This window comes from Heterodontus francisci, chromosome 7 (assembly GCF_036365525.1).
Source record: "Heterodontus francisci isolate sHetFra1 chromosome 7, sHetFra1.hap1, whole genome shotgun sequence".
Taxonomy (NCBI): Eukaryota; Metazoa; Chordata; class Chondrichthyes; order Heterodontiformes; family Heterodontidae; genus Heterodontus; species Heterodontus francisci.
In genome coordinates, this window is record NC_090377.1 from 44219794 (window position 1) to 44240331 (window position 20538).

Consider the following 20538-nt stretch of genomic DNA (forward strand, 5'->3'; position numbering starts at 1 on the left):
ACAAGATTTGACACTGAGCTACTTAAGCGATGTTAGGCCAGCTGACCAAAAGCTTGGTCAGGGTGGTAGGCTATAAGGAATGCCCTCAAAGAAGGAAAGAGAGGAAGAAACAGGTTGGAGAGGGGAGTGGTGGCGGAGAGATATAGAGAGGAATTCTAAATCTTGGGGCCTAGGTAGCTGAAGGCAGTCTCCAATGATGGAGTAATTAAAAATGGGGATCGTCAAAAGGCTGGAAATAGAGAAGCGCAGAGATCTGGAAGAAGGTCAAGTTATAGGACTGAAGGAGATTACAAAGATAGGGAGGGGCAAGGCTGTGGAGAGATTTGAAACAAGGATGAGCATTTTAAAATGGAAGAATTGCTTGACTGGGAGTCAGTGCAAATCAACAAGCACAGGGCAACAGAGTTTTGAATGACCTCAAGTTTGCAGAGAGTAGAATGTGGGACACCCAATATTTTATCCATTTAAATTAATGAATGGAAAATCAGGTGGACTGTATTGGGGCAAGAGATGCTCCCTACCCAATTTTTCTCTGTGCACTCCATCTAGACAATTATTTAATGCTGAAGTGCTAAAGAGGAAATTCTACCCCTGTACCACTTTAAAGTAAAAGCTTAAATTTGGGGAAAAAAAAACTTCTTCCGTAGAACAAGTTTAAGCAAGTTAGTTAAAGGCTACAGAATGTAAGGAAAGAGATCAGACAATGTTTTATTCCTAGAGTTGTGTAGAAATGTAGGTCATTTCCCCAGAATTATGTTTGTACCTGGCAGGCCTCTGCCACAGTCTTCCTTTTTCTTTTGTAACTCGCTACTATGCAGCATGCCATGCGGTAACTCATTGTAATGATGTGGATTGAAGCTGACGGTTCCTGGGCCAAAGTGATTCAGGAGCAGCATTCACAAGAATGAACCAGTTAAACTAAAGACGTGAACTATCATCCAAATTCACAGTAACAATCTTTAATGTTTTGCAAGTGTATGTGTATATTAATACAGATTATACCATAAGAAAATATTCTTGTAGTTATATACCATCTCTGCTGTGTAGCAGCTTATCAGGATTTTAGATCAGTTGTATTTTATTTGGTACATGCTGGGAGTATTCCGTTCTGACTCCCAGTGGCATGCTTATTGCAGTTATTTGTATGGAATATAATCACGCAATATCGACAAGTTTGAACTTTTCAATAAAATGGAAGTTTAATAACTAAGCTGGCTAATTTACAAGTAGGAAATATTTTCTCACCCTTTAGTCAATTTGATAAATCATTATATTTATTAACCTTGAATTATAGCACATACTACTAGATCTCTTCTAGCATCAAGCACAGGGAATGATTTTCTGGCAGCACCTGAAATGAGTGTGAAGTCTGTGGACTGGCTGCTCCAACTGGCCACTCACAACAATGTGAGGTTCGAACCACGTTGAGGTTCAGGCCTCAATAACATGTTAGCAGCTAAGGTAAAGGCCTGCTCGGGTATGAAATTGAAACCCAACCCGGGCCTGTCCCGACCACATCCAACCCAAACCCGACCCGGGCCCCGAGTCCTTTGATTTTTTTTCCCGCGCCGGACCCGACTACTGTAATGAAGTTAATTATATCAAACGTACCTTGTCCAAATGTTGTGCTCCTCCATTCCAGCAGCAGACTATTCCTGCAGAATCGTGCAGAAGTTCCCTCTCTGAGCAAGGCAGCACTGTGTCCACCTGCAGCCCGACCTGACCTGAGCCCGAATGCTGGACCCGGAAGAGAGACCCGACCTGACTCGAACCAGGTGCATGTCGTCAGGTCTGGTCGGGTAGCCATGCTTTAAGCTAAGGGGTGCTGGCGGGAGGCTGTAAATTTATTTGGTGTGCCCAACAGGGGCACTTCTGCGGCCCACCAAAGAAACAGTTTGAAAGTTTCCTGGGTCCTTTTGAGAACCACCTCCGGTGGTCTCTTTAAAAAAAAACAGCTAATCAGATTGCTCAACACCTGATATAACTGGATCGAGTGTGCACATCATATATTCTGTCCTTTTGTAACTGAAAAATGCAATTGGGATCTTGCAACCAGGATAGGTCTGTGGAATTCCCTACCTAACAGCACTTTGGAATACCTCCACCACACAGACTACAGCAGTTCCGGAAGGCGGCTTAGCACTGTCGTCTCGAGGACAACAAGAGGTGGACAGTAAATACTGGCCTTGCTAGAGATGTCCATATCCCAAGATTGAATTAAAAATAAATAGGACTGTTTCCAACTTAAACTAGTGTTTCCCTACTTGTCCTTATTTCATTTTACTCTGCATTTCTGAATGTTTCCTTAAGGAATATTATTCATTACATTATTAACATTAATGAGATAATGGAATGTAAGGAGAAGGAATTGTGGAGCATCACCAAATTCGGGTCGGGTTTGGGTTGGAAGCTGAATGAGCATCACCAAATTTTAGGCACTGTATCTCTACATACCACTCTTCGCTCAAAACCATTATTGTTTTTGTAAACCCACTTGGATGCCATTGGTAACACCGTGACTTTTATGTCTGTTTCCATCTTGATGTTTTTAATGCTACTGATGTCTCAATGTCAGGCAACTAAACTGGCACTGGTTGTGTAGTGGGCTTGAATTAGAGTGACTGAATCTTGCAGCAGCTTTTAAGACACACTGGGGGCGTTGGTGGGGGGAATTTTATGCTCTCTGCCACGGCAGATTAGGTGGGGTATGGGGTGATCTAGTTAGGTGGGAGGTTTTCTTGGATTCCCGATGGTGGGTTATGTTAGAGAAATTAAGTCAGTGGCAGGTTAGCAGCGTTCCAGGGTTCGCCCAGCGTGGTGGCGGATTGCAGCTTTCTATTCATTTAAATAACATGAATACTCATTACCCTACACATAGTTACAATTTAGTCCTACCTGCCAGATTAAGTGAATGGTGAATGAGATTCCCTTGCCCACCCGTTCATGAATGTTTCAATGTGGTGTGCAGCAATTGGATTTGTGCAGTTGATTCTCAGGTCTGTGCTCTTCTCTCGAACTCATCTGATAAACTGACGCCAGCATTGGAATGGATGTTGCCTCCAGGCTTGCCACCAGCAAGAGTAAATCTTCTCAGGGGATAGCAGTGAAGGCATGGGTGGGGGCTTCATGGAGAATTAGGGCAGGGTACTTGGGGAGGGAAGGTGGGGCTGATCGGGTGCATGAGGAGCAGGGGAGGGTACTTGGGGAAGGAAGGGTGGGGTTGAGCGGGTGCATGAGGAGCAGGGGAGGGTACTTGGGGAAGGAAGGGTGGGGTTGAGCGGGTGCATGTGGAGCAGGGGAGGGTACTTGAGGGAAGGGTGGGGCTGATCGGGTGCATGAGGAGCAGGGGAGGGTACTTGGGGAAGGAAGGGTGGGGCTGATCGGGTGCATGGAGTAGGGAGGGTAGAGTAGAGCATCCAGGGTGCTGAATGGTTGCTGTTGATGCTAAGATGCATGTTGTTGGCTGCAGGGGGTGGCGGGTGGATTATAGCATTATAGTGTGACAATATTTGACAATGTCCTAAAGGGAGGGATGAGTGCTGTCAACGTCGGTGAGTTGTGGGGCATGTTGAGGGTACTGGCTAGCAAAGGGAATGGTCAGTCAATGGAGACAAATGGATTCTGTAGGGGGGGAAGGTCAAGACTAATGGGTAGATATTCAACAGCTTCATATGGAAGGGCACAGGACACGGCAACAGTGGTCAGTTTGAAGTGAGGAGGTTCGAGGATAAGAGTCGGCATGTTGATAGTAACAGGAGTAGGAACGGGGGAGGGATGGCTTGAATAAATTGATGATTACACTGTGCACGGTAATGGGGGGAGGCTCAGTGGTTATGGAGGGAAGGGTAATGGTAATGTTAGGTGGGTCAAGAATGATGAGTTTAAGTTGGGAGGTCGCAGGAGGAGGTTGGAAGGTGGGGAGACTTGCCCTGAATTCTACGCACACCATTTTCTCCAATGATAATTGAAACCACATGGACACTCAAGGATTGCAAGGAGAGCGGGAGGAGGCAAATGACAGTGGGTCCGTCTTCTACCTGGCTGAAATTTGAAGGTGGATATAAGGGAGATGTTCATTGCCTCGATGTTTCAGTTCACTGGCAACAGAGGACTGAATCGCCATGCTCTGCTTATTTATTGTTCAGAAAAGCCGCAGCGACATGAGTTTCATACACCCAATTTGTCTAGTACCATGGGAGGAAGTGCAAAGGGAGAGACTAAGGAGGGCTCTTCCCTCAACTCATGATGCCTGAGCGCCAGCAGCATTCAGAACAGGAAGGTGAGGATGTTCAAAGTGATAACATTGACTTATCAAAGACAGGCATGACATGTCATCGCATCCTCAGGACAAATTATCTTCAAATGCCAGAGAGGCAATCCCAGAGACATCTAAGGATGTCATGTGAAATGGTCACAGAAATTTGTAGAATCTTGTGGCATGACCTGCAGCACTCCGTTTGGGTGGGAATCCCATGCCATTTGCTCTCAAAGTGACTGCTGCACTCAGTTTTTTTCCTAGTAGCTCCGTCCAGGGATCCATGGGCGACTTATGTGGCATCTCACAGTCTGTGACCCACAGATGCATTAAAAAGGTGACTAGTGCCTTTTTTTGACGTGCCATTGATTTCATCTACTTAGCAGTAGACAAGGATAGCCAGTCAGCAAGGTCTGCAGCCTTCGGCACTATCACTGGGTACCCTAGAGTGCAAGGTGTGATCAACTGCACTCACGTGGCCATTAGAGCTCCCTGGGACCAACCTGCTGTCTTTGTCCATTGCAAAGGCTTCCACTCTTTAAACGTGCATTTGCGACCACAGGAGAAGAATCATGCATGTTTGCGCACGTTTCCCAGGGAGTTGTCATGATTCATAAATTTTGAGAAACTCTCAGCTGCCAGTAGTTTGAGGAACCAGCTGAAGTGGACGGCTGGATCCTGGGTGACCAGGATTACCCACTTTGTACATGGTTAATAACACCAGTGCATCATCTCCAAAGCGCTGCTGAAGAGAGATACAATGCTGCACACGTCTCCACCGGAGCCATCATTGAACACATGATTGGCATGCTGAAAATGCAATTCTGTTGCCTTGAGCTGTCTGGAGAGGCTCTTCAGTACGCGCCACAGAGGGTGTTACGAATAATCGTTGTCAGCTGTGCCTTGCACAACCTTGCAATTAGATGCGGCAACATTCTGCAGGTGGAGGGACACCAGCCCTCCTCAGATGAGGATGACTATGAAGAAGGTGAGGAGGAGGACAACAATTACAACAATGCCATCATTGATATGAGGGCCATGGAGTGACCTGCAAGGAACCATCAGGGAGAAACTAATTTATGCACGTTTCCGCAACAACAAGCCACATCAAGGAATGTTGGGAGGCGAAACATAGCAATTCCCCACAGAAATTCCCTTTTGCATGCGATCTTATTCACCAATGCAATCTTAATGAAACGTTGCTGCACTTTCATGTGATTGGCATTTGAAATCATATATGGGCTACGAATATGCGACTACACCACTGCAAGCAGTATTAAGTTATGACCGTAGAAAACAAAAGTAAGACATGACAGTATTGGAAAAAGTTATGAATCATCAATAGGAAAACGGCCATCATTGAAGACTGAAGGCTCAAATTTCAATGAGAAATGGACACTGGACATTTTCTGAGATGTTTTGCAAACATCATTCCATTTCTGTCAAAGGCCTCCAAAGAACAACTTTGTATCCATCTGAAACCAAGTAAATCATTAACGCGAGTGGATCAAATTTTAAATGCAGTAAGTATGTATGAAGAAATCTTTTCTATTCTCAGAATATCTACATTTTCCGTGCCACCTTCATGCTCAAACCAGTTTCAATTTTCTTTTGCCACCACTACATCTAGGTGCTACCCGACATTAGCAGCTGAGGTGGAGGCAGTCTGCTCAGTGTGCTGCCCTGTTGCTGTGCATAACCATGGCAGGTGTCCTCTGGAGGAATGAAGCCTTGATGGCTCCATCCTTCTGTGGGTTTGCAGCGATGGTGCTTGAGTATCCCCCATGTGCTCGTCTGCAGGAAGTAAAGGGTCAATGTCAGGGTGAGGACGTGATGCTGCTTACCTGGGGGGAGGGGGGGTGTCCTGAGAGGAAGGCCCCTGGGCAGCTGGCATGCACACCATCTCCATCTGTGTGCACAATGGCACCTGCCTGTCTCCCTGAGGCAAAGGGGCACCAAGAGGGAGGTCCAGGTTACTTGCCCCCCTCCCCCTCTCACTTAGACTCAGCTGAATGGAGCCAATGGCAACAGCGATGGAGTGCAGGTCAGATCACATATGGCTTAAGTGCTCAACCAGACCCGCCATGAATCTCGCCAAACTCGACTGAGGAAACAAAAGGCTCAAATGCCTGGGACATGGCAGATGCCATGGCTTGCATGGACTCCTCCATGGCATGCACAAAGTCACACATGACCTCAGGCACCTCCGACATTTTTCCCACATGGCTTTGCTGCACATCCAGCAGACTTCTCGTAGCAACAAACAGGATCATCGTGAGCATGGGGCTGAACAGGGGCCTGGTCTCCCGCAGTCCTCTGATTGTCAGGGGACCAAGTTGGCACATGCTTCTTTAGCTGCTGGGACGTGTCTCTGTCATGACCACATACAGTAAACTCTGGTAGAGGTGTTCAGCGTTCACTTGTCAACCAATCAACACTTTCTTCTCATGCAGTATAAGTTGTTGCTTTCTCTTACATTGGTTATTTGTGTGAATTGTCCTGATGAATGCAAGACGAAAAGCTTTAGAAACATAGAAAATAGGAATAGGAGTAGGCCATTCGGCCCTTTGAGCCTGCTCTGACATTCATTACGATCATGGCTGATCATCCAATTCAGTAACCCATTCCCGCTTTCTTCCCATATTTGGCAACACATCTCCATTTTCAGCAATATTCAAGTGGACGTTCGTTGAATATCGGTTGCACAGATTCTTGTCATTCCTCAATTTAATTAATATTAAAACAGATTTAATAATGTTTCATGTCATAAAATGTGAAACACAGCTCTGCTACTTTGTAGTCTGCTGCCTAATGGTAAATGATATAATCATCCCCTCCAACTGTTAAGCTGCTAAGTATATAATACTATGCACATTTATTATCAAATGTTTATGGACAAAAATAGTGTTCTTACAGACGTTGTCATCTGTGTGAGATGTGTGTCACTAACTGTGCTTGACAAGTTTTGCCTTCAAGGCTCCTCTTATCTATTCTGCACAATCAGAAGCCACAGTTGCACTTGTGGGGTTTATGAGATCTGACAGAAAGATAAGTTATCCATGTTTACAAATGGAAATGTCTAAAAAAACATGGGTTCTTAATTATTTCAGCAGCTGATTTCAATCCACAATTGCATTTTGAAGTACGTTATTTTAGACAGGTTTGCTTTTGCTACACAATGATTTTTGCAAAAATCCCCAATAATTTTCATTAATTCCGTGACCTCAGTTTCCATTTGCAAAAGGAGATGGGAAACGCTGGAGCCAATATTTCCATGGTGGCCCTGCTTTGCCAGTGTAACTGCAGTGGGAAGGGTGCTTTACCACACCCCCCACCCCCCCCCCCCCTCCCCCCCCCCCCCCCCCACTCCCCGCCCAAACATTGTTTGTGCCCCTAACCCTGGCCCACTTCCTAGGATGAGGGCCATTTAAATATTTTGGGCAGATGCTCACGCTTTTACAGCGCAGCTAGAGTGCCCACCTCTGGTTGGCTCTCGGGCGAGAGGTAGAGAAGAGGACAATTGTTGCAGTGCCAGAATTTGATTTTGTCCGTTCCCTACTGTGTGGAAGCTAGCCATTTAACACTACCACTATCCCAGTCCCCCAGGCCTCATCACTACTTGATGCTAGAAAAACACAGGCATATTGTGCACCTACCCTCCCGCTTCAAACAAAGATTTTAGTGGCAAAAAATGGAGAAGACCTCAGAATAAACAGTTACTGCGCAGATTAGAGCACCTTTGTGACAAGTTGACTGAGAAAGTTCAGGCCATTATATTTATTCTATAAACAAAAATAGCTCCAAAAAATAGTACATTCACATGCTTCTTAATATTGGATGCTTTTTCAGCTAGATTGTGATCAGGATTACTAAGTAGCATTTGAGTGATCAAAGAGAACGGAAGTTTCTGTGATAACCTTGGTGGAGGCATCTGAATAACGAGAACGTGAAACCAGAAATTATACTGAAATCTTATCCTGCTTTAGGAAGCTTACCGGTCTAAAAATTAAAATGCAGATCAACCAATGGCAGGTTTTAAAGCAAGGTGAAAGGCGATACGATGCAAATTGCACCATGTGATCTGGGCTGAAGCAAACAATCAACTAATTGTTTGGTGAGTATTATTTCCAAGTAGACTGAAGATTTTGATTGTTGACTGTCAAAACTAATTTCAACATCCTAGGGCTAACTGTGCATGGAAAATGGTGTATGGTGTAGGAATAATGCAATGGGAATAGCTATTTTTCAAACAAAAACTATTCAGACTAAGTCAGGTAAGCATTTTACTATAACTAAATACTAGTTGAAGTATGAAGAGGATAACACCAATTTTTAAAATTCGTTTACTGCAGGTTTTGTCTGGAGCTCGTGACCTAATTTACTGAGAACAATTAATTTGCTGTACATTTCTTGCTATATTGATGACTTTACTTCATAAAATGTATTGTAACTTGATATGTTCAATTTGAAACTGTACTATTCTAGTGATATGCCATCAGGAACAATGCAGTATTTCTACCTGCAGAACTGTCTCTCGCCTAACACTGAAGTATTTCCCGCTGTCCGCCTTATCCAAATTATTTTGGGCTTCAGGCGGTATTTCATCTCTGTTGGCAAGCCATCAGGGTGAGCGTGGTGAGGTAGAAAGTTACTGCTACTGGTACCTGCAGCCATTTAAAGGGGCCGGCTGCTAACTGGACAATTAGTGGGGTGGCTTTGTTTCTAAACAAAATCTGACAGTAGTGGACTGTCCATTGACTACCCTGCCATTAACTGCACTCAGTATATTACATTGCAAACTCTGTTAGCCCTAGCAATACTGGACATCAGGAAAATGCTGGTGTGATTGGCATCCAGTATTGCAAAGGTGACAAAGACAGAAAATGTGACACTCTTGGCATGAAGTGAATGAGATAGAACCTTATAGAGATATGTACGAGAGTAACTGAAAGCAAAAGGTTAATCCTAAATAATATTTTAAATTATACCGAGTTCAGAACTGGTGACAGAAAGTACTTTGCATACAAAGAAATATCAATAGTCGGAATGATCTTCTGGGTAGGGTAGATTAAGGAAAAGATTCTAAAGACCATTAAAAGAGGATTGTAATATATATGGAAAAATGAGCATAGTGGCCTGAATGTATTATTATAGGTGTTATCGTGTGCATAGTGATGTGATGTTGCATAAAATCAGATATGATTGATATTGTAATTAACATTTAGTTTGGCTGTCTTGGTAGCACTTGCACCTCTGAGTCAGAAGTTTATGGATTTAAGCCTCATTATTGACTTGAGGACATAACCGAGGCTGAAATTTCATTGCAGGAATTTGGTGTCGGAAGGAATTTAAGGGGAAGCATGGTCTTTGGGATGCCCATTAAACCGAAGCCCCAAATGGTTACTGAAGTGAAAATAAAGATCCAAAGCACAATTCACTGATGACACTCAGCTCTATCTCACCACCACCTCTCTCGACCCCTTCACTGTTGCTAAATTATCAGACTGACATCCTGTACTGGATGAGCAGAAATTTACTCCAATTAAATATTGGGAAGACTGAAACCATTACATTCGGTCACCATCACAAACACCACTCCCTCCCCACCGATTCCAGCACTCTTCCTGGCGACAGTCTGAGACCAAACCAGCCTGTTCGCAAACTCGGTATCACATTTGACCCTGAGATGCGCTTTCAACCACACGTCCGCAACATCACAAAGACTGCCTATTTCCACCTCAGTAACACTGCCTGCCCCGCCTGAGCTCTTCTGCTGTTGAAACCCTAACCCATGCCTTTGTTTCCTCCAGGGTTGACTATTCTAACACGATCCTGGCTGGCCTCCAACATCCTACACTTCACAAACTTGAGGTGATCCAAACCTCTGCTGCCCATGTCCTAACTCGCATCAAATGTCATTCACCCATCACCCCTGTACTTGCTGAACTACACTAGCTCCCAGTTAAACTATGCCTCGACTTTAAAATGTGCATCCTTGTTTTCAAATCCGTACATTACCTCACCCCTTCCCTATCTTTATAGTCTCTGCCAACCCTACAACCCTCGGAGATATCTGCGCTCCTCTAATACTCTTCTTTTTTTATTCTTTCATGAGAGGTGGGCATTGCTGGCAAGGCCTGCACTTGTTGCCCATCCCTAATTGCCCTCGAGAAGGTGGTGGTGAGCTGCCTTCCTGAACCATTGCAGTCCATCTGGTGTGGGTGCTCCCACAGTGCAGTTAGGAAGGGAGTCCCAGAATTTTGATCCAGTGACAGTGAAGGAATGGTGATATAGTTCCAAGTCAGGATAGTTTGGAGGGGAACTTGCAGGTGATGGTGTTCCCATGTATCTGCTGCCCTTGTCCTTCTAGGTGGTAGAGGTTGCGGGTTTGGCAGGTGCTGTCGAAGGAATAGTGGTGCAGTGGTTAGCACTGCAGCCTCACAGCTCCAGTGACCTGGGTTCAGTTCTGGGTACTGCCTGTGCGGAGTTTGCATGTTCTCCTTGTGACCGCGTGGGTTTCTGCTGGGTGCTCCGGTTTCCTCCCACAGCCAAAGACTTGCAGGTTGATAGGTAAATTGTCCATTGTAAATTGCCCCTAGTGTAGGTAGGGGAATGGTGGGGATGTGGTAGGGAATATGGGATTAATGTAGGATTAGTATAAATGGGTGGTTGTTGGTCAGAACAGACTTGGTGGGCCGAAGGGCCTGTTTCAGTGCTGTATCTCTCTATGACTCTATGAACTTTGATGAGTTGCTGCAGTGCATCTTCCATGTGGTGCATCCTGTGCATTGGTGATGGATGGAGTGACTGTTTTAAGTTGGTAGATGGGGTGCTGATCAAGCGAACTGTTTTGTCTTGCTTGGTGTCGAGCTTCTTTGAGTGTTGTTGGAGCTGCGTCCATCCTGGCAAGTGGAGAGTATTCCATCACACTCCTGACTTGTGTCTTGTAGATGGTGGACCGCATTGGGGAGTCAGGAGGTGACTTTACTCACTGCAGAATTTCCAGCCTCTGACCTGCTCTTGTTGCCACAGTATTTATATGGTTGGTCCAGTTCAGTTTCTGGTCAATGGTAACCTCCAGGATGTTGATAGTTGGGGATTCAGTGATGGTAATGTCTTGAATGTCTAGGGGAGATGGTTGGATTTTCTCTTGTTGGAGATGGTCATTGCCTGACATTTGTGTGGTGCGAATGTTAATTGCCTCTTATCAGCCCAAGCCTGAATGTTATCCAGGTTTTACTGCATTTCTACATGGACTGCTTCAGTATCTGAGGAGTCATGAATGCTGCTGAACATTGTGCAATCATCAGCGAACGTTCCCATTTCTTACCTTATGATGGAGGCAAGGTCATTGATGAAGCAGCTGAAGATGATTGGGCCTAGGACACTACCCAAGGAACTCCTGCAGCAATGTCCTGGGACTGAGATGATTGACCTCCAACAACCACAGCCATCTTCCTTTGTGCCAGGTATGACTCCAACCAGTGAAGAGTTTTCCCTCCTGATTTCCATTGACTTCAATTTTGCCAGGGCTCCTTGATGCCACACTCAGTCAAATGCTGCCTTGATGTCAAGGACAGTCACTCTCACCTCCCCTCTTGAGTTCAGCTCTTTTGTCCATATTTGGACCAAGGCTGCTGTTATGATCCTGTAGTTTTTTTTTTGGGAAGAATGCGGTGTGCCTTTAGGGCTGGAAAGGGAGCCATACTGCTTTAAGGCAGCAAGCCCCAGAAACTGATTGAAAGAGTGCATTCTCATTGCCTGGGATACAACCATTCAAGACCAGAGATTGAGAGATACATTGTTACAATTTAATTTTGAACTGATTGAGAGTAGACTGATTGGCTGGGTTGGATTTGTGTTGCTTTTTGTTTTTCGGGCATACCTGGGCAATTTTCCACATTTGTCAGGTAGATGCCAGTGTTGTAGCTGCACTGGAACAGCTTGGCTAGGGGTGCTGCTAGCTCTGGAGCACAAGTCTTCAGTACTATTGCCGGGATGTTGTCAGGGTCCATAACCTTATCAGTATCCAGTACATTCAGCCATTTCTTGACATCACGTGGAATGAATTGAATTGGCTGAAGGTTGGTACCTGTGATGCTGGGGTCCTCAAGAGGAGGCCGAGATGAATCATTCACTCGACATTTCTGGCTGATGATGATTGCAAATCCTTCAGCTTTGTCTTCTACACTGACGTGCTGGGCTCCCCCATTGTTGAGGATGGGGATAATTGTGGAGCCTTCTCCTCCTGACAGTTAACACCTAATTTTTAGGTAAACCTGGTGCTGCTCTTGACGAGCCCTCATAACTCTTCATTGAACCAAGGTTGATCCCTTGGGCTTGATGGTGATGATAGAATGAGGGCTATGCCCGGTCATGAGGTTACAGATTGTGGTTGAATACAATTGTGCTGTTGCTGATTGCCCACAGTGCCGCATGGATGCTCAGTTTTCAGAAGACGGGACTTCGGCTTCAGAAGGGATGTGGTAGATTGTAATCAGCAGGAGGTTTCCTTGCTCTAGTTTGACCTTGTTACGACCAGGTGAGAAAGGGGTCTAGGGGTTCCCTCTCAGTCTTTTCCTGGTTTGGCCATAACGGGGTTTAATTTTTAAAAACACCGTGTTTTTAGCTTCCCCTCAGTGAATCCTTGTTCACTGCTCTCCAATTGTAATGGCAAAGAAATCAACCAGACAGGTTTTCTTAGATTTAAACAAGAAAGGTGTAAGTTTATTAACCTTAAAATACTAATTCAGTTAAAACTACTAAAAATACGCGACACGACCATGCTAGCATGCACAAGCAATAAACACACGTTGACAGAGACAGAAAATGAGAAAGAACCAAGGGGAAAGGTTTGAAGCAATAGCTGGAGTACATTTACTGTCTTTTGAGTTTGATGTAAAGTCTTTGGTTGCAGTTAAATCCTGCCATCTCGTTGGGGCCCAGTACGCACTTTTCAAACTTATTTTGATGGTTTTCTGTCTTCTTGAAATCCAGTTGCAGTCTCTTCTTTTCATGAGAGAGAGGGAGATGCTCTCTTCAAGTTCAGTTGCAGTCTGACTTCAAACTGTTCTTTGAACACAATTCAAACCAAACCTGGGCCAGCAGGCCAGTCATCTTTTTTTAAACCACCTGCCCAGCGAGGTTTTGTGGATTCTTTCAATCTAGCAGACATCCTTAGTAAGGGGCTGGAATGCTGGCTTTCACACAGTCAATTTTTAAAAATCAAAATCCATTTGGTTAATTGAATCAGGGAGCAGTTCCATTGTCTTCTTCAGGCAACTGTCTTTTAGAATGCAGATGTTCCCAGCCACTGTCCTGTTAGAATGCAGGTGCAGCCGTGTTTTCAGTCCAGCAAGAGTTTAAAATTAATGTTGCTTATGACGAGATTAATATGCCTCATTCTTGGCAGGTGTGGTTTTCGTCACCACTGATGCCATGAGACTTAATGGGGTCTGGAGTCTATGTTGAGGACTCCTAGGGCAACTCCCTCCCGACTGACTACCACTGTGTTGTCACCTCTGGTGGGACAGGACATATCCAGGGATGGTGGTGTTGGTATCCGGGACATTAGCTTTAAGGTATGATGCCATGAGTATGACCATGTCATGCTGTTGCTTGACTTGCCTGTGACAACCGCCAGGAGTCAAGAGAAGTAGTGGTGAGGTAGAGCTGGGTGTTACCAGCATACACATGAAAGCTAACACCGTGCTTGTGGATGATGTCGCCAAGGGGAGCATGTAGATGAGAAATAGGAGGGGGCCAAGGATAGATAATGGTGTGGAAGAGGGAAGAGAAGTCATTGCTACAATTAGATAGATTAGAATGGAACCAGGCGAGTGCAGTCCCATAAGAGGTTGTTACGCAGGATTAGGGCACATGGGGTTGGAAGCAATATATTGGCTTGGATTGAGGATTGGTGAATGGGCAGAAAACCGAGGGTAGGATCAAACTGTTCATTTCAGGTTGTCCAGTTGTAACTAGTGGGTGCTGCAAGGAGCAGTGCTTGGGCCTCAGTTATTTACAAGCTATATCAATGACTTAGATGAGGGAATCAAGTGCAATGTATCCATGTTTGCTGACGATACAAAGTTAGGTGGGAAAATAAGCTGTGAAGAGAATGTGAAGCGATTGCAAAGGTATATATACGGGTTAGGTGAGTTGGGAGAATGTGTCATATGGAGTAGAATGAGGGGAAATTATGAAATTATCCACTTTGGTAGGAATAACTGAAAAGCAGATTTTTTTTTAAAGGTGATAGAAACTCTAGTAAATGTTGATGGGCAGAAGAATTTGGATGCCTTTGTATACAAATCACAGAAAGCTAACATGCAGGTACAGCAAGGAATTAAGAAGGCAAATGATACATTAGGCTTTATTGCAATGGGTTTGCAGTATAAGGATTGCAAAATCTTGCTGCAGTTATATAGGGCTTTGGTGAAACTACAGCTAGAGTACTATGGATAGTTTTGGTTTCCTTTCCTAAGGCAGGATATACCTTTCCCAGAGGGGGTGCAACAAAGGTTCACTTGATTGATTACTGCGATGAGAGGGTCATCATATAAGGGGAAACTGGGAGAATGGGCTCATATTCTCTGGAGTTTAGAGGAATGAGAGGTGGGGTTGAGTTTTTGCCGCAGAGGCGGGAAACAGGAGCCGGGTTTGTTTTTGGGTCATAAACCCACCTCTGGTGGGAAACTGATTAATGTTGAGATTTTCACATGGGTAAGCCTTAATTGGTTAGGAGGCTGCTGGTTGTCCTAAGGGAGAAATCTGCTGATTGTGCCAAAGCCTTCCACAACACCAAAGGGAAGCGAAATGTGCCAGGAGAGCCGGAGGCCTGGCACCCGAGGCAGGGTTGCACCTCACTCCACCTGGATCTAATGCTGGAGGATTTGAGGGAGACGAGGGAGGTCCTATTCCTGGAGGAGGCCACCTCATGCAGCAGGGTTCAGCGTTCTCTCCCTCTGCCTCCTCCTCTCTCCTCCTACTGCAGCTTCTTCCCAAATGAGCTGTCTCCTTCCAGGAACTTGCTGTCCTCCAGGCCCACACCTCTCAGGAGGGCCATGTTATGGGGAGTGTAGCAGACCACCACAATGACAGAGACCCTTGCAGGAGGGGATTGGAAGGCACCAGCTGACTGGTCCAGGCACTGGAATCTCCAGAAGCCTGATGACTGCTCAATGGTTGTATTGCTAAGCAGGTGGCATTGGTTGTATCTGCCCTGTGCCTGTGTCTGGGGCTCCCGGAGATGGGTCAGTAGTCATCTCTTTAAAGGATATCGCTGTACCCTAGGATCCATCCACACACTTTGGGGGTTGGAGTGAAGATCTGGGGTAGCCTGAACTGCCAGAGGATGAAGGAGTCATGACAGCTGTCATGGAGAAAATTCTTGTTGTTGTCACAAACCTGTTGGACATTGAGAGAGTGGAAGCCTTTCCTGTTGATCAATCTGAGTGGGCAGTTGCTGGGTGACTTGTTGGCCACTTGGGTGCAATCAATGATACCCTCCACTTGGGAGAATCCAGCAATGGTGACAAAATCCAAAGGCCTTGGTGCCTGCAAGGCTGCATCTATTATGAAATTAATGTACTGTTCAGCTCTGGCAAAAAGGGCATGAGTGACCTGCGAGATGCAATAGTGTGCTGCCATTTGAAAGATGCCATGCAGGTCTGCAGCTGATCCTTGGAAGGAGCGAAAAGTGAAGACGTTCAAGGTCACAGTAAATTTGACGGCCACTAGCAGGGCATGGTGACCAGTGCTACGAGCTGCGAGATCTTCGGCAACAAGGTCACAGTTGTCTGTGAACATCTGCCTGGAGAGCCGCAGTCTCCAACGGCACTGGGTCTCAGTCATCTCCAGGTAGCTCCATCTTCGGCAGTAAATCCTGTGTTGAGGGTATGGCTTCTGTTGTGTTCCTGCCCTTCTTTCCTCTCTCATGCCCTCCTGCTGCTCGGGGATCCACCTTTCCTGTGGAGGGTGTTGCCTCTCCTCGCCATTGGGCCCAAAACCTGACAGTCGTACAGCCCAGTTGTCCTTGGCAGACTTGCCTGCTGCTCTTCTGCCGCTGTGTTGCCGGGGGTCACTACCCCATTTAGTGCCCGCGTGCCAACTCTCCCTGCCACTTGCATAGTGCCAGGGGCACCTCCTTTCCAAATTCTGAGTCCCCTTTTGCTGACCCTTTTGTGGGGTTGGGGTGTTGCCCTGGAGCAGCCTTGACTGGCTGCCCATCCTGTACCCACCTCCCTTCAGTTGATCAGAAACAGGCACCTCCTGAAACCCATGCGTCCCTTTAAATATTCCACCCTCCCCCGCAACAAGCTCTTTACGAGCTTTTTAACTAATTTAATTCGCCTCAATAGGGAGGAAGGTGGGATCCCTGTCCTACCCTCCCCCTGCCCTGGTGTACATTGTCAGCGCTGGGCATGTCCTGAAACTGACACGCCATCTGGGGTTGGTATTTTCAGCCCCCTCGCCTCCATCACTGACTTTGAGGGAGCCTAAAAATATCGCCTGTGTTCTCATTGAAATGTATACGATTCATTGAGGGCATGACACAGTAGTTAGTGAAAGGCTATTTCTTCTGACTGGATAGTCTCAGGATAAGGGGTCAGGACTGAGATGAGGAGAAATTTCTTCACTCGGAGGGTTATGAATCTTTGAAATTTTCTACTTCAGAGGTCTGTGGACGCTTAGTCATTGAATATATTCAAGACTGAGATTGCTAAACTTTCGGACACTAAGTGGCCACTGAAGGAAATGGGGATAGTGGGAAAGTGCAGTTGAGGTCGAAGATCAGCCACAAAATTATTGAATAGTGGAGCAGGCTCAATGGGCCGTATTGCCTAGTCCTGCTCCTATTTCTTGGGTTCTTATTAGCTGCACAAGAAGCATTTAAATTATTGTGGTCAGCTGCCTTATTACTTATTGCCACTAACTAATTTGCATTGAGTGACATTGTACATTTCCCACTACTGCCATTTTGCTGGTGGATCTAATTAACACAGCAGAAATAAGCATTAACCTCTTCTTTTGATTTGAAAAAAGGAATATAGCCCATTGTAATTTAAATCCACTGATTTATTTTTAATCTTAGTGCAATATATATATGAAAGAAAAGTAACTTGAGCATCTTGGGGAATTCAAATGAAATTGCAATATTTGAAATTCATATTTGCAGCTTTTTTTTTCATTCGCTCCCTTCCCACAAGTTTCTATTTTCCTGTTGGCTTTGTCCAGTTCTATTGCCATTCCTGCTGCCAAATCTGTTACTAGCTTCAACAGATACAAAATAGTAGCCTGAGGATGATTTTCCCTCCATCTGTGATCCTGCCTTTTATCTCCCCCTGACAGCACAGCTGGGATCAGGAACTCAGTGTGTGGCATTGTGATGATAATTAATATCTTATAACTGCATGAAACAGTGTATTGAAATTCCAGCACAATATACCACAATATAGAGAATGTTGGGTGGGGTTAACAGTGTCATTTGGGATTAGTAACAGTAACAAAGGGTGCACACACCCAATGAAACATGATGTGCCATGTCTATTTTGATAGTGACGAATCTAAATTAGCCACATTTTAAAACTGCAATAAGTGATTATCATTCCTAAAAAAAAAAGTGACAGTTGGTGAGTCTGAGCATGACTAGTAGTGTTTTTGTAGAAGGCATTAAAGGAAACTGCTCAAGATCTTTGCCTCTAAAGCTGCCTGGATTGGTTAAAGGCGGCATCAATTTATGATCTGGTTATCTTTGAAATATTCCAAATAGCATTGATACCTGGAATTTTTAAAATGAATGAATTTATCTCCAGTTCAATTAAAACTCCTTCCAATTGAAAGGGTAAGTTATTAGTACTGAGCATGTAACAAAGACTTAATAAATAATGTAAAATGGGTGTTGGGTAGCAGATTGTGTGTGTGTACATATAGATGAAAATAATTGGATGATGTGATATAAATATTTTCATAAATGAGCTGAATAAATAACTCGAAAGCCACAGTGTAGTTGGTGAATTATGGTCAGCTCATGAATTGAAAGATTTATTTTGTCAACAAGCATTAATTCTGTTTATGCCACATGTTTAAAATATTAGTTTCAGCTACTACATATTTCATTACATTTTAATTAATTTGTATTAGAATAATAATGTGTAGAGTACATTAACCCTCCCGCCAGTGTGTGATGTGAATTCCCATTAACTACTCTCCAGAGGTGGATGGCTGCCATTTTGTGAATCTTGTTTAAAGGAATTAAGTGCTACATTTACTGGCCTGTTTCAGTTGCAAACACAACTTGATTTATTAGTTACTGCACTTTTGGTTTCTTAACTAGATATAAGTGCCCAAAAGCACTTGATAAGGTGGCACACAGGAGGTCTTTGCACAAGATTAGGGCTCAGTTGGTAGCACTGTCACCTCTGAGTCACAAGCTTTCTGGTTCAATTCTCACTCCAGGGCTTCAGCACAAAAATTAAGGCTGACATTCCAGTGCAGTACTGAGGGAGTGCTGCACCATTGGAGATGTGCTCTTTCGGATGAGACCGCACCTGGAGTACTGTCTATAGTTTTGGTCTTCGTACCTAATGAAGGATATATCTGCCTTCGAGGCAGTGCAAAAAGATTTCTGGGATGAGAATGCTGTCCTAAGAGAAGAGATTGCGTGTAATAGACCTATATTCTCTGCAGTTTAGAAGAATGATGGGTGATCGCATTGAAACATAAAATTCTTAGAGGGCTTGACGGGGTACTTGCTGCGATTCTCTTTTTCCCAGGCTGGACAGTCTAGAGCTGGGAATCATCGTGTCAGGATAAGGGATCAGCCATTTAGGACTGAGATGAAGAGAAATTGTTTCACTCTGAAGGTTGTGAATCTTTGAAATTCTCCACCTGAAATGACTGTGGATACTCAGCCAATGTGTATATTCAAGACAGAGATCGATAGATTTTTGGACACGAAGGGAGCCAAGGGATATGGGGATCAGACAGAGAAGTGCATTCGATTTAGAGGTTCAGCCATAACCTTATTAAATGACAGAGCAAGCTCAATGGGCCATATGACCTACTCCTGCTCCTATTTCTTATGTTTTTTTCTTTTGTAATATTTTTACCTGTTCAAGTTTACCGTTGAATGCTATATGAAAGTAATATTCACAATTATCATGATAATTCCAAAAAGCAAATCAGTTAAACAAAGGTTAATTCCCATAGAATAGATAAGCATAATTTTGAAGATATGTTTGCATATTGTCATGCAAGCCCCCACCTACCAAGACTGAGGCACACATTATTTCACCACATGAACATTAAAACCTAAAATTGTGGCTGGGAAGAAAATATCACAAGGAATTGCCAAGCCCCTGACTGCAAAGACATTTGCATGCTAGCAGACAGTGTTGGAACAAAGGACCCAGTCCTTGCTTCCCCAATACACCAAAGACGTGGCCAGACCAGTTTAGTCACATGACTAACTGACTTGGAGTTTTTTGAATTTGAACTTGCTGAGAGAAAGAAACTCAGAAAGCTCTTTGCTCCTGGACTGAACACCTCTCTCCTGTCTGCTCTCATCTCTTTCTCATGGAAGCGAAGACCCATGAACCCCAAGAGAGAAAAGTCTTCTACAGTGAATAAGGTTTAAGAAGAATGTTGGGCCCCAATGAAAAGCAAGACTACTTACAAAAGGACTACAGTGAGCTCAAAGCACAGTAAACCAGAAACTCTTCTGATATTACCTGAAACAACTCTACTTTATTTTTCTTGTCTTTTCTGTCCCTATTTGCATGTGTGTATCGTGTGTGAATGCTAGTGTGGGTGTGTCATATATCCGTAGGCGTTAACCGTATTAGAGTTTAAGTTTAAGGTTTAATAAATTTCACTTATCTTCCTTAAACCTAAGAAGGCCTGTTTGTGTTCATTTCTTTGCCTTATAATTGGAAAGTGCTGAACAAGGATTCACCAAGGGGGAGCTCAAAACACAGTGGGTTCAAAATCAAACCCTGTTACAATAAGACCAGGTGAAGACAGTAAAAGGCTCCTAGACACCTTTGTCACCTGGTTATAACAATATTGATTCACAGAGATGAAAAGCAAACACAAACACGCATACTCTGACTCCACGACGAGTTGTAGACAACCTGCATTAGATCCTGGAAATTGGAATGGGATGACCGTACTGTAGTCATCTTCGATTTGTATATGTTAAGTGTCATCCAAGGCCAATTTAAAAAAAAAGCTTTTATATATATTAATATACATATATATGTATGTAGCTGTGACCAAGG

General features: G+C 44.4%; 1 protein-coding gene across 19 annotated transcripts in view; it reads left to right on the plus strand.

Moving 5' to 3' along the window:
• Positions 1-20538, plus strand: part of LOC137371950 (nck-associated protein 5-like) — a 693455-nt gene that overhangs the window by 298763 nt on the left and 374154 nt on the right. The window contains exon 1 of one of the 19 annotated variants that reach the window (XM_068035103.1): positions 18006-18101. The exons of the other annotated variants lie outside the window; for them this stretch is intronic. The gene's annotated coding sequence lies outside the window, so the exon portion shown is untranslated. Of the gene's footprint in view, positions 1-18005; positions 18102-20538 lie in introns of those variants that run through there. 19 annotated transcript variants of the gene reach the window in all.